We start from the raw sequence: 12,018 nt of genomic DNA on the forward strand, positions 1-12,018 counted from the left end.
GGGTATTTTCAGGTTAGCTGTCCCGAGTTCGCCACTGAATCACAGTTGTCGTGTACTCCTCTACATAGAATTGGTCAAACTTATAACATGTCAACATAATCAAAATATTGCCCACCTGGCCATACAGAACTTTCGACTTCAAACCATAAAATATTTAGATCTCATAACAGCTAATGATCCACTTATTAGGTGATACTTGATCTGTCCATAAAAGTAGAACAGAAATCCCTAATTATTTCGTTTGCATTTAACAGCAATGAATTTATTAAAATAATAATTTTATTGTCCTCCAGAATGTACACGGTTGGTTACAAAACAGAACTGGAAAGTTTCTGATGTATTTGGTGGTGTATTGGTGACTGAAGCTGAGATGTTTTATAGTGGTATTGGTGTTAGCTTGTTTGTTTGTAGAATAGTATATAGGTTATGTAAAGTTGCAACCTGCAGTTCTTGTACTACCAAGTGCACTGAAATATTTAATTTCAGTCTGAGGGAAATGCTGTCACTTGTCTGAAATTCTTTCTTATACTTGTGTATTTTGGCCTTATCTGGCATTTACGAAATGCCTAATTTGTTTATGTTGGTCGTACATATTTTCAACAATTTTTATCTGTTACATCTCCATTCACACAGAGCAAAAATAATCTTTTTCAGACTTTACAAGTTTTCAGGGAATAAACAAGAATTGCAGGTTGTAGAACAAAATCCGTTAACCAAACTAAAATTTTCATACTAACCTATTTCTTTTTAGCATAACTCTGGTGTCATGCTCTCATGCTCTTATGTGTTCGGTGGTGGTTGAATTTTGGAAATGTATGTATACTGCTCAAATAGTTGTCTATTATTTTCTTGTAATGGCTGCAAAAATTAAATTGCTATGGCCTGACCAAATGAACTAACAGGCAAGTCACAAATAGTGTGTGCACATTGTACACCAATTTTCCCGTATTGCCTGTAATTTTCATTGTGTCCTATGTACTAATAGATTGCGCTTAAAAAGGTTTTTTTCGTGGGGGTAGCAGAAAGGCATGCCTATTGAATATTAATTGTGCAGGCCTTTTTGTTACCTTCTGCAATTGTCAATATGCACTGGGATGGTGGCCAGCAGACCATATCCCTGTATTTGCATTCCCACAAAGGGGAAAACATTTTTTTGTCAAACCATGTTTCCTAAAAATACAGGCGCTGCTCAAAAAAAGTGCTTCCTGTGCGTGAAAATGTATAAACACCGCAGTCAGTGATTGGACAACTGCCTACTCTCCCAGAGGCCTCAGACAGATTATCGTTTGTGAATGAGTTATTTTAGTTCAGGTGTTGGTAACTTTTTAATGGTTTGCGACCACAACTGTTTTTACAAACCATTAATACCTATCATTGTGAATCACATATAGGAGGGGGCTCCCTTCTTAATTATGATTCGGAATGAGTTGCAAACCCCCATTTATGATTCAGAAAGGCTCTTGTGAATCTCAACAAGTAATTAGTACATTGTAGAATAAAAAAGTTATGCAATCTCAACTCATCTGATTTTTGCAAATTGCAGGCTTTGCAACCACGAAATGGTTTTGCATCAATGTAGCTCTTTTGCAAGAGTAATATTGATCATCAGGACTAGGTCTCAGAATACTCTTAAATAACTTGTTTTCCTGCTTTGTTGTGTATTAAGTGATGTAGCAAACAGCATTCAGCCTTTTTGTCTTATGTCAAATAATTCTTCAAAATCTGTTTTCTCTATGGACAAATAGTTAAATAGATGTGAAAAAGAAGGATGTGTTGTGGAGTTTATTATACCCTGCTGAGGAGTGAAGTTATGTTTGAATCATTTAGCATAGCACCAATTTTTTTTTCTGTTTGAAAGTTTTCACAGGCTTTTCTCTAAATGCATGGTTCTGAACTCAAGCCCATTACTATAACCTCTGTTTTTAAGTACATAGAGTTGTATTGGAGACTGAGTTCACGGAATCCATTAATAAACAATAGGATTGGTCTATATTTCCAGAGAAATGTGAATGGGATAATCAAACGTCCAGTCCATATCTTTGATTTAAGAAATTAAAATAAATACCTACAATTTCTGAGATTTGAAGCAATATAAACACTGATTTAGGTGATAGGATTTTAGTTAAATTAAACATTAATAAAGGTAAGAGTAAATGTGCTCCTCTGATGGATAGTTTTACCTGCCGATTTTGCAGCAAGAATCCTTTTCTGGATTCTCATGCTGTGCATCATTCTGCCTTCTAGTCTTTGGGCCCGGAATTGTCTGTTGTTGTTTTTTTTCTTCTGGGCATCGTTGACCACCATTTAGTGTTAGGTCTATCCCCGCATGACGTCAGACGGTCCCCTGAAAGTTCCTGTGCGTGGTAGCCATCTTCATATTTTTTTTCCCGCCGTTGGGTCTGGAAGCAAAGGAAGAAGCTCTGAAGTTTTGGACAGAAGATGCCAAAAAACGTAAACAGAACACCAAGATCAACAAAGCAGAGACAAGGAGACAGACAGACACATTGCCGGGCGGAGAACTCTGGGGAAAAATCAGCAGAGCAGGAGAATGAAGCAAGGTATGATTCACAGAAAACACCCTTTTAAATTCTGCCCAAACTGAAACCACAAGTTTGCCCAGCATCACCCACACAAGGTCTGCAACCTCTGTTTCCCGAGGGATCACGAAGATGTGGACTGCAGAGCCTGTGCCGCATTCGTACCCAAGACACTCAAAGCTCACCAAAAGCAAAAGGAGGAGCACCACGCCGCAATGCAGAGCCAAAAGCACCACAGCAGACCCGACGTCCAAGAAAAAGACGATCGAGTGTCAGCTACAAGCAAGGGTTCCCCTACGGATCCCACTCCAGGGATACCAATAAGGGCAGACTGCCGAAACAGTCGAGACCCCAGTCGACGAAAGACACCCCAAAAACATTGGGGAAAGAGTCACTGAAGAAATCAGGGAAAGAGGCCAGAGGCTATTGGGGAAACATTCACCAAAAAGAAGACCTTCAACAGGTCGAGACATTGAAAAGGCGTCGGAGGTGGAGAAGAAGAGATGACGTCTATTACCAAATCCCACCGAAACCCTCGACAACCTCTGTGGACGCAGAAGCCAAGGAGGTAGAATCTGCACTCAAAGCCCCGGCAACACCCAAATCATATGAAGAAGAGGCGTAGGAGTCACTCTACAACCCTGAGGAGGAGACAGCAATGGGGAGTTGTGAGGACGATTGGCAGGACCTCGAATTGGAGAGCACATTGGAGGAGATCGACAGCTACCCCTCGAAACCTTTGCCCCCTAATGACATCACATGCTACAACAGCCTTGTGAAGAGGGCAGCAGACACATATGGGGTACACCTTGAGCAAGAGAAGAGGGACTCCTTCTTCTCCTGGAGACCCTCATACCAACAAGTAAGGTGAACCTATACCTTCCCATGTTACCAAGTGTACTGGATCAGGGTAGGGAAGCTTTCAAGGATCCAGCAGCATCCAAGGGGGTCACTCCAAGGGTGGAAAAGAAATACAAACCCTCCCTAAAGGATCCCAAATATATTCAGGGAAATACAGTGGTGGACCGCATCATAATCTCCACAGCGAGAAGGAGGAACAATGCACACTTCCCCGCCTGCCCACCTCCAGAGAGAGAGCAAAAGGCTCGAAATGGTGAGGAGGAGAGTAGAAAGAGAGACTGCAAAATAGTGGCGTTTAGCCAACTCCAAAGACCTCATAAACAGGAACAGTCATCAGCACTGGGACGAAATTGAAGAGCTCATGAAGAAGCTCCTGCAGATGAATAAAAAGAGGGCAAAAGTTGTCACACAAGACGGAAAAACCATTGCTAACGCATGTCTAAAATTCGCTCTAAACGCCGCAGACACAGAGAGCAAGCAAATGTGCATGGTAACAACTCTAAGAAGGCATGCATGGCTCAGGATATCTGGCTTTAAACTGGAAGTACAAGTCTACATTATCAACAAACCCTTTAATGGAGAGAGCTTATTCGTACAAGATGTAGATGACTCCTTACAGCAAATCAATAAGGACAATGAAAAAGTCAAGGTGATGGGGGTGCACTACAATTCAAAGGTAGCCACAGGAGAGGAAGCAACATCAGAAGACCCACAGGAATGGGAACCTTTACCTCTGGACAGCAACAACAACATCCAGCCCAGAGTAGTACATTGCAGGGCAACCAACAGACTGGATACCAACAATGGCAACACCCTGCCAGACAGCCCTTTCGGGGTAGAGGAAAAGCAAGGGGCCAAACCCACAGAGGAGGGGGAACAACCAAATGACGTGAAAACACCTGCAAGCCCCCACACAACACAAGTAGGGGCAGAATAGCACGGTACCACAACAAGAGTGGGAGAAAATCCCCACAAACAATTGGATACTAGACATGGTACGCCACGGATACTGTATACAACTAACAAAAACACCACCGACAAATCCACCAAGAAGAAGGGGTATCACTCAGCAGAGATGGCTCAACTAAAAAAGAAAGTAAAAGAACTGTTGCTGAAACCGGCAATAGAGAAAGTACCAAAGAATGAGCGAAACAAAGCCAATTACTCACCCTACTTCATGGTGCCAAAACAAGACCTTTCACTAAGATCGATCCTAGACCCCAGGTTCATAAACAAATTCATCTGCACGCAACATTTCAGGATGACGAACGCTTCAAGGGGTCATACCACTGCTACAGGAGATTACATGACAACCATAGACCTTCAGGACACCTATCTACACATACCAATACATCATCCACGCAAGAAATATTTCAGATTTGTACAAGAAGGAGTATACTATCAATTCAATGTCTTACCATTTGGAATAAAATCGGCACCAAGGGTTTTCACAAAATGCTTAGCTGCAGTTGTGGCATTCCTAAGAAAGAAAGGAGTTCATGGACTGGCTCACACAAGAGAAATGTCAAAGGGACACTGAAACAGTCATCACAGCCTTACAAAAGCTAGGGTTCAGCATAAACCACAAGCTGTCATCAACACAACCTCAACAAGAAAAAACGTTCCTAGGAGCCAGACTCAATGCCAGGAAAGGACATGCCTACCCTGCCCAAAAGAGGATACAGGCAATCACAGAGCAAAGTCGCCTTTTCCAGAAGGGACAATATCTGACACTGAGGGCAGTCATGAAGTTAATGGGCATGATGGCATCATGCATCCCTTTCATACCACGTGCAAGACTACACCAAACCATTCCACGAACGGCTAGCCAGCAATTGGTCACAAATCACAGGGAGTTGGGGGGATCTAGTGGTTGTAACAGGAACAATACAAAAGGAAATACAATGGTGGGCATCCAAGCAAATAAGCAAAGGAAAGCCTTTCAACACAATAACTCCCTCTGTGACCGTCACCACCGGTGCATCCCACAAGGGGTGGGGAGTACACACAGACAATCTAAAAATACGAGGTCTATGGAACAACAAATATGCAGTAAAGCACACCAATTTCCTAAAACTGAAAACAGTGTTTCTGGCACTGAAAGCATTCCAATTACAAACAGCAGGGAAAACAGAACTAATACAAACAGACAACACAACAACAATGTTCTATCGGAACAAGCAAGGGGGTACAAAATTAATCACCCTAAACAGACGGCCCAAGAAATATGGAAATGGGCGATACCTCAAGGGATTAGCATAGAAACTGTACACTTACCAGGAAAGGACAACATAGAAGCAGACCAACTAAGCAGGCAAAAGAACAGCACACACAAATGAGAGATAAAACAAGGGAGCCTCAAAAGAATTTTCAAGATCTGGGTCCCCCCAACAATCGACTCTTTCACATCAGCAGAGAACAGAAAATGCCAACTCTTTGCCTCCTGGTTTGTACACCACCAATCAGAAGGGAATGCCGTGTCACTAAACTGTTCAGGGCCATTTGCCTATGCCTTTCCACAGATTCCCCTAATACCAAAGGTACTGGAGAAAGCCGAGAGAGTGGGAACAAATCTCCTCCTTATAGCTCCTCAATAGGCCAGACAAGCATGTTACTCAGATCTACTCAAACTGTCCAGGGAACAGATTATAAAGATCAAACCAGAGCAAGACTTGCTCACAATACAAGGGGGGGAAAGTGTTCCACCCACAACCAGCAACACTCAGTATAACATGGCACCTGGATACATAGAGTTTGGACACCTAAACCTACCACACAGAACCTTGGAGATATTAAACGAAGCAAGAAAACCAACATCAAGAAGATGCTATGCATCAAAAAGGACAAAATACCTCCTGTGGCATGCTGGAAACAATACCCAACAAACAGTATCTAGCCAGAAGACAGTAATAACCTATCTCACACACTTACTGGACAGCGGAAGCAGCTACTTTTCACTCAAGCTACACCTGGCAGCAATTGCAGCCTACACCAAAGGGGCGTTATGTAAAGGTTTCTTCATAGCACCCATAATAAAGAGATTCCTGCAAGGGTGTAAAAGAATTTCCCCTCCAAGAAGGGCACCAGCCCAAATGTGAAGCTTAAACACAGTACTAACACAACTCATGACAAAACTATTCAAACCCATGCACATAGCCGATTTCAGGACTCTCCCATTAAAAACAGCCTCCCTAATTGCAATCACATCGATACGGCGAGTAAGTGAGATTCAAGCCTTAATAATAGAAGAACTATACATGCAAATCCACAAGGACAAGATAGTTCCCAGAACAAACCCACAATTCCTACCCAAAGTGGTCATCCAGTTCCACACCAATCAGACCATACAGTTACCAGTTTTCTTCAAAAACCTGCAAACCGAAATGGAGAAAAAAAACTACATACACTGGATGTAAGAAGGGCACTAATATACTACTAGGAAGAGACCAAGTGACTCTGCAAAGATAACCAATTATTTGTTGCATTCGCTAAAGCCAACCAAGGGAGCCACGTCACAAAGGGGATGATGGATCGTGGAGACAATCCAAACATGCTACGCAACAGCAGGCAAACAACTGCCACAATGCCCAGAGGTGCACTCAAAAAGGAAAAAGGGTGCAACCCTGGCATTCATAGCAGATGTGCCCATAGACACTATTTGTGTAGAAGCAACATAGGCAAACCTTCACACATTCACAAGACACTATTGTGTGGGCATTCAAATGCACAAAGAAGCCCAGGTGGGACAAAAGGTACTGCAACACCTGTTTGCAAGTTCATCATTTCAACCCAGCCAACACAAATAAATGTAAGAAACTGCTACACAATCTGATGCACAGCATTTGAATCCAGAAAAGGATTCATGCTGCAAAAGGAAATGGTTGCTTACCAGTAAGAGTAGTTTTGCAGCCTGAAGAGTTTTCTTGATTCACATGTGACCCGCCCACCTCCCCAGAAAGGAGAACAGGACAGGCAGGTGGGGTAAGAGGTCAAAAGGTACAACCCCCCCCCCCCCAAATACCTAAAGAAAAAACATCCGGAAAAATAACACGAAGATGGCTACCACACACAGCAACATCCGGGGCGTCGTCTGACGTCATGCGGAGACAGACCCAACACCAAATGGTGGCATCGAAGACGCCCAAAGGAAAAAAAAAAGAGACAATTCCGGACCCAACCACTAGATGGCAGAATGATACACAGTATGTTAACCTGGAAAAATCTTCAGGCTGCAAAACCGTTCCTACTGGTAAGTAAACATTTTATTCCTCACCTTGTTATACTCCCAGTTGGATCTGTCCTGCCCCATAAGTGATGGCTAGGGCCACAATATAACTGGCACCTCCATGTAATAATGTCAGTTTTTTCTTTCTGCACCCTTCAACATGAATCTGGAGTAAGTTCCCTCCGTTTCAGTGTTGTGATGGAAACCTTTCCACATTTTTCCAGTGTGCAAAATATGTCCTCACCCTCCTACCCCTAATACAGCAAGTTTTGAAAGTTGCCTGGGCTCCACAAATTACTCGAGAATGTGTGATAAATGCACTTAGATGAATTCAAAGGCAATTAATGGCCTCAAGGCCAAAATCTACATCACATTGCCCTTTTGGAAAGCTAAGTAGGCCTGATCCTGCTTGAGGTCAAGGATACAGATGTGTTCGCCAACCTACTCCAAAACATAAAGGTGAAATCAAGTTCCCTCTTTTTGTTACACTCTCATCAGACGAAAATGTGCGGACTTTCTGTACCTCCAAGTCTCGGTCCCACACTTCAGAAATAATACCCATGTTTCGCCTGATCCAGCCCAAGTTCCTGTGGCCATCAGTGATGCCACAACTGATTCCAGCTTTCAATGAGGCTACGGTTTGAGGTATGTGGTACCCTTCTGGATTCCTGTGGAGTGCCTTGAGACCCCATATATCTCAGTTGGCCTCTAGACAGGTTACCACCAGCAGATCTTTCTCTGATGCCATCTGTGCCTTTTGACCCTATTCCATGGTCAGTCTCAATACTGGTGCAGACCCCTGCTCCTACTCCCCAGATGGCGCCATAACCTGTGGCGGTGTCCGGTGTGTCAATAACCAGCAGTGTGGCCACTGACGCTGGAGGAAGAGCCCATAGCCCTCTCAGACTCGGAAGCAAACCCATCACAACCTTGTTGGATGTCATGCACACCTCAACTACTTGTACAACCCTACTCTGATTCTGATACACTTGCATTGCAATATAGATTCTCAGATCCAGAACCACAAGATGGCGACATTGATGAACTATATGACGATAACCTAATTCTCGAACTTGAAGAGGCCAGTAGCCTTGCTATCTCGCCATATATCATGTCCTCCTCTCAACCAACAAATAGCTAGGGGACACAGGCAAGTTCCAGTGTAACCCTTTTTTCCTCCTGTAGTAATTAGCAATTTATCATTTATTTTAAAATGTTGTGGGTAACATTATTCTAGTATGAGCTCCCAAATTACTGTAACAACTGGACAAATATAGTTACAGCATTATTGCCCACTATCGTGATGACACATGCGTACCCTTTCCTTGGTCTTCTTGTCATTTGTAAACTTTTCTCTGTTTGTAACATTTTTCTCTAATTTTAATTTCATGTCATCAGTGGTTAATTTGCCTTCGAACGTTACTGGAGTGCTCACGTCCTGAATGTTACATCACCTAAATCCATAAAGAATGGCAGTATTCTTTGTTTCGTATGTCTAATTTGGGATAATGATGTTATAAAAGTTTGGCATACTGTATGTAGACTTCTGTGGGGTGGGTTACCTTGCACCTAGTTGGGTGTTTCCTCTCGTCGTGATGGAGTGCTGTGCATACCGAAATAATTTGGCTTAAAAAAAAAAAAAGATCATCTTTTTTTTTTCACAAGCATTTTTGTAATCTTATATCTATCAAACAACATACTTACTAAAATTACTATTCTGTCTGCATGGCCTGACCAAGATGTTTAACTTGTGTCCACATTTCCCCTTTTGTTGGGTGAAGCATGACAGTACAACAGTAACACTAACTACTAAGTGCCTGTCAGCCTTTCTAACACCTCTTGGAAGCCACTACTGCAAGAGTGTTAAACCCCTAAGGTGAACTCCATGCATTATGATTTTTTTTTGTGTTTCACAGAGAGCACGGAAATTTGGTCTATTCCTGAATCGGCGTCTTGGGGTAAACTAGTGCTGCTGTGTAGTTTTGTCCGATAGGTTTCTTAGGTGTGTCTTCTTTGTGACTCGGCTTAAAGTCATTAGAAAACTGATTCTTGGCGATAATGTCTTGATTTATCCATATGTTATATATTATACTGAGGTGATTCCATATGTGTTGTATTATAATACACTCAATAATTAAAACCTAATTCAGTCTCACACTGACAGCTGAAGCATCATGTTTTTTTTTTTAATGTGAGGAACAAAATCGCTTTTGCAATATCAAGTTCTAATCAAAATATATTGCAGTATAAATCACATTTTAATAATTGCAAATACTATTTTTTTCTTTGCGATAGTTATGAGCTTTTAATTTGATGATATGAACTGCACATAGATAAAACAATCGCACTAAGAAATACAATTTATGTAATTACCCTTTTACAAGTAACATTTAGCACAAATAAACCTTAATTGCTAACTTAGACTTAAATTAAATAGTGATTTTGGCTTTGTCGCGTAGGCTCTCTTTATCCTAATGAGACTACTGGATTTTGAGCAGCAAGATCATTCACAGTGTGGGGGAATGAATCTGACCCACGGTGGATAACACTTGTCACTCTGAATCTGGGTTTTGCTCTGGCTAACTAGCAGTGCCTCATCTCTCCCAAATGGTAGAGACAATTGGGCAGCCGAGCGAATGACATATTAATACTTCTCAAGGAAGTTGTGGTCACTCAGGTCACAACTGGTTCTCTCATACACAGTGCGGTCTCATATATAAATGACAGAAGGCAGTATAAGTTTTAAAGATTGGTTTAATAAAACGTCTGCATTTTAGATAGCAAAGCGTGAGCTGCAATAACCAGAACTACACAACACAGTAATATTAAAATAGTGACGATGAGAGTGAAGCACTACACAACACAGTAATATTAAAATAGTGACGATGAGAGTGAAGCACAAGAATAAAGCTATCCTAGTGCCGCTAGGTTATTCTCTCTTCTAGGTTATATTTTCTAGCACAGCATCTTAAGCTCTAAGCCTGCCTTTCAGGTTCCCCCGGGAGGACATCGACCCTCATACCTGAGCAAAGGCCTGTAATCTGCATCAGCATCTGCAACGGGGCATTCAGCATCCAGTTGTGGGTCCCTGGCTGGAATCTCCCTCTTAATGTGTACTAGGACTAGAAAGTGTTTTCATAACTAACACGCAGATGTTCTAAGAAAATGTCTCTACGTAAGGATGTGTATTTTCTACGAATGCTGGAGACTAAACTTCTACCACGTTTACCAGCAATGTACCAGACTGTAGCCTTGACTGAAGCACAGGGCGATCAAGAATGCATTATTTGAGAACACAGTGCTGAACTAAGCTAAACAGTGTGATAGAAGAAATTAAAACAAGACCGTAAAAACTGGTTATTGTAAAATAACACTGCGACGCTGAATAAAATATATCTAGGGCAAAGTGCACATCAGCCTAGTATGTAAAACTAACATGCATGAAGCTATATTAAAAATGGCTACACTACACCCTCCCCTTGTCGGTAGAAAGTGGTTTAAGTCAAAGCTAAAATGCCCTAAGCTAAAATATATTTAAAAAACTCGACTTAATTCTGACAAGTCAAGAGGACACACAAGCATCCTACTCAGCAATTTAAAAAATGAGCATTGAATTCAAAGGAAAATGTCAATTTAGTATTGTTCCAAATCAAGCAGAAGTCATGGAAAGCAGGAGGTCCTCCGCTTCGGCAGATGACAAAACCACTAAATCTGCGCCAAAAACCACTAAGGAGCAGGTTGTTCCATAGCTCCAGTGTTAACCAAGGCAGCATCCCATGCAGTGCCTATCAACGAGTTAATGGCAACCTCCTCCAGGAAGGGTAGCTCGTAATCAGCTTCTCTGAGCAAACACAGCTGCAGCTCGCATGTCTGGTAATTAACCCTCAACGAGAACATCAACAGATCAGCATCAATCACTGAGGGGCGTTGCTGTGAAAGACAAACTTCCAGTGCATGTTCAAAAGAGCACCAACGGCACCGAAACACGGGCTGCACACAATCCAAAACCGCTCTGAATGACAGAGACCAGTCACACCCCAAATGTTCCAGGAGTGTTGCTCCAAACGGCTGCATCATGCGTTCACGACACAGCTGCGCTGATGGGAGCGCGTTCATTTGTCCTTGTTGCGGCGGGACAGCCATTGCGGAAGAACAACAGCAAAATGCCAGCTAATAAAGCCAAAGTTATTGGAAATCCCCCAAAAATGTTTCCGAATATTGAGTGAATAGCCGAAGGTATCAAACCGGATAGAGAGGAAAAGGTGTGAACAAAACCAATACCAACAGCTTTGAAAAAATGTGCTAATCCAGCCGTGCTGGACGCATTAAATATACGTCCCACGAGTTGACCAAAGTGTCTCGGAAAGTTCATATTTAATAGGGACTGTATTTCTG

At 42.2% G+C, this 12,018-nt stretch overlaps 1 protein-coding gene across 7 annotated transcripts in view; it reads left to right on the top strand.

Moving 5' to 3' along the window:
* Positions 1 to 12,018, top strand: part of ANO5 (anoctamin 5) — a 321,868-nt gene that overhangs the window by 101,011 nt on the left and 208,839 nt on the right. The gene's annotated exons all lie outside the window — the stretch shown is intronic.

The sequence above is a fragment of the Pleurodeles waltl genome, chromosome 3_1, assembly GCF_031143425.1.
Source record: "Pleurodeles waltl isolate 20211129_DDA chromosome 3_1, aPleWal1.hap1.20221129, whole genome shotgun sequence".
In the NCBI taxonomy this organism is placed as follows: Eukaryota; Metazoa; Chordata; class Amphibia; order Caudata; family Salamandridae; genus Pleurodeles; species Pleurodeles waltl.